Source organism: Myotis davidii, unplaced genomic scaffold, assembly GCF_000327345.1.
Source record: "Myotis davidii unplaced genomic scaffold, ASM32734v1 scaffold362, whole genome shotgun sequence".
Lineage (NCBI taxonomy): Eukaryota > Metazoa > Chordata > Mammalia > Chiroptera > Vespertilionidae > Myotis > Myotis davidii.
The window spans coordinates 341314-344422 of record NW_006297152.1 but is presented as its reverse complement, the minus strand read 5'-3'; positions in this window follow the sequence as shown (position 1 = coordinate 344422).

Below are 3109 nucleotides of genomic sequence, written 5' to 3'. Positions count from 1 at the left end.
CACAGCGCACACACACACACACACACACACACACACACACACACACACACACGGGTGAGACGGTAGTAATCAGAGAAAAATTCAGTGAGTATGAAACAGTTGAAAATAGAGCATGCCAGGAGAGGGCATGCTCTCCCCATTTTTGGAGTAGAAACGGCTCTTGCATCTCTGTGCCAGGCATGGGTCATCAGCTTTTCAATGATTAAAAAAAAAAAAGTCAGATTTACTGTACCTAAGAGGCCACACACACACACACACACACACACACGGGTGGGACGGTAGTAATCCCAGAAAAATTCAGTGCGTATGAAACAGTTGAAAACAGAGCATGCCAGTAGAGGGCATGCTCTCCCCATTTTTGGAGTAGAAACGGCTCTTGCATCTCTGTGCCAGGCATGGGTCATCAGCTTTTCAATGATTTAAAAAAAAAAGTCGGATTTACTGTAGGCCTAAGAGGCAGCAGCCTAAAGCTGAGTGATTTCTGGAACACAAGGAGGTGCAAAGACTATTTAGTCTATCTTACTGGATGATTGAGACTATCTGAGCCTTACCCATTTAGACTGGACCAATTTAAAATGCAAACACAGCCCTGCCTGGTGTGGCTCAGTGGTTGAGCATCGACCTATGAACCAGGAGGTCGCCGATTGATTCCAAATCAGGGCACATGCGTAGGTTGCAGGCTCCATCCTCAGTGGGGGACGTGCAGGAGGCTGCCAATCAGTGACTCTCTCTCATCATTGATGGTTCTATCCGTCTCTCACTCTCCCATTCTCTTTCTGAAATAACAACAAAAACAACAATAACAAAACAAACAAATAAAATAAAATACAAACACAATCTGCTATTGTACTTCAGGCCATTACTTCTCTTGAAATAGTGGGAGCTGAGAGAAAGTTTTGACAAACCTGCAAGTGAGGGTGAGTGGTGGAGCAGGCAGAGAGAAGAGAGACAGCAGGGGTGTAAAATAATGACACTAGGGCTTCCTAAGTGGTACAGTCTCCTCTGTTCAAAGAAGAGAAAAGCCTGATCCCAAGAGTGAGCGCAGAGCGTGCCCCTGCACATCCCTGTCCTGCAGGAGGAGACTCTGGTTCATTGCAGGCGTACCATCTCTGACCAAGTGCTGTGCATTCTGATCGTTTTATTTTGTTGTCTTTGAGCATTTTGAGAGAGACAGTGTTTATATTTCCAGCTGCTAATGTAAACCCTGACAAAAGTGTACATGCTCAAGAAATGTCAAGTGGATGACATGCATGTCCACGAATAGGGAACCATTAAGTAAATCTATCTATAGAAAACCCTAATATACAAATCAACCGACCAGCAGAACGACCAGGACCAGTGGAACAACTGGTTGCTATGATGTGCACTGACCACCAGGGCACATGCAGACACTCAATGCAGGAGCTGCCCCCAGCCCACAGCCTCGACCAGTGGCAGCAGCGGAGGTGAGGCTGGCAAGCAGGCAGTGCTAGGCCAGCCAAGGCAGGTGCAAGCTGGGGCCCCGGGCACCCCACTGGTCACTCCACAGATTGGCCCTGATCGCTGGCCAGACTTAGGGACCCTACCCACGCACGAATTTTGTGCACCAGGCCTCTAGTTATGGTATATTAGCCTTATTGGACTGCTATGCAGTTATTTATAATAATGGTTATTTGACAGTTGCTAAGAGAGTATATCTTAAAAGTTCTCATCACAAGGAAAAAAAATTGTAACTACCTGAGGTGATTACGGTGCCAATCATTTTACAACATAGACATACATGAAATCATTATGGTGAACACCTTAAACAAATACCATGTTATATTTCAATAAGATTGGGGAAACTAAAAGTAAAATAAAAATAAGAGCTATATGGGCCATGTCACAATATGGGGAAAGTTTATGGTGTTGTGTTAAATATACAAATTGCTTTATACCTAGTAAGATGACACATGCATGGGATGGACTTGTGGTTAGCTTCCTTCCTAGCTTATTGGGTTGTGCAATAAGTACAGGAACCAATTTTTCCTGCCCAGGGTGACTCAGTTTTGTTCTTTGGTGCCCAAGTACTTTGACTCCCATCCTGTTTACCCAGATTTCACCATCTCGTTAGAAGTCAATTTTCGGTTCATTTCCTTTGCACAGTGCTCAGCACTGCACCCACACGCACACAGAAGTGGCTAAACACTTTGGACATGAATGATTTTAGGAGTGGCAGCTGCTATAAATAGCTTCCAGTTCAAAGACTTGAACACCGTGTTCCCCCAAGTCAGTCAAGTGCCTCTCAAGTCTTATCAGCAGCAAGTTCCTATTATACTGTCTCTCACAATGAGAATAATATTGGGCCTGCTTTACTAAGGATCAAACTGTGTGCCTTCCACTTAAATTTAATCATCTCCACAAACCTGCAAGGTAGGAAATACCATCCTGTTTAGTAGAGGATGAAACAGAAATTCAGAGGGTTTATGTGAGCGTCGAAGATCCGACAGCCAGGTTTCACACCTAGGACTCCAGGCTCTCAAAAGGCCATCCTTTGCCCTACATGCCATGATGGATGCCATGATGATTCCTGATGCAGTTAAGGCAATAAAATGTGCACGTGAATAACATAATCTAACCGGACAAGGGGGCCGTCTTGTAAATAACAGTGCCAAGTATTGCATAGGTTTGCAGGTGATGAATGAATCTGTGCCCATGTGCAACCTCTCCAGAAACTTCTTTTCAAATACTAACCTCTTGATTGTGCAATTGGACGCAAAACAATGAGTTCGTGTGTCACAGGTTCGCCATCACTGATCTAGAGCTTACTTGTCTTGGTTTTGGGTCAAAATATGTTTTGAAGGTTTAGGCCCTAAAGGTGGTTCTCAACCTTCCTAATGCCGAGACCCTTTAATACAGTTCCTCATGTTGTGGTGAGGAATCAAACCAGCCACCTTTCAGTGCAGAGGACGACATTCAACCAATCAAGCCACTCTAGCTGGACTACTGTTACTTTTATTTCAGCCGAGGGCCTTAGGCGACCCCTGTGAAACGGCTATATGTGTTTTCCGATGGTCGCGACCCACAGCTTGAGAACCACTGGAGGGTTTTCACTGAAAAGAAAATCGCTGTTACTTTTGTTCTTAACCCT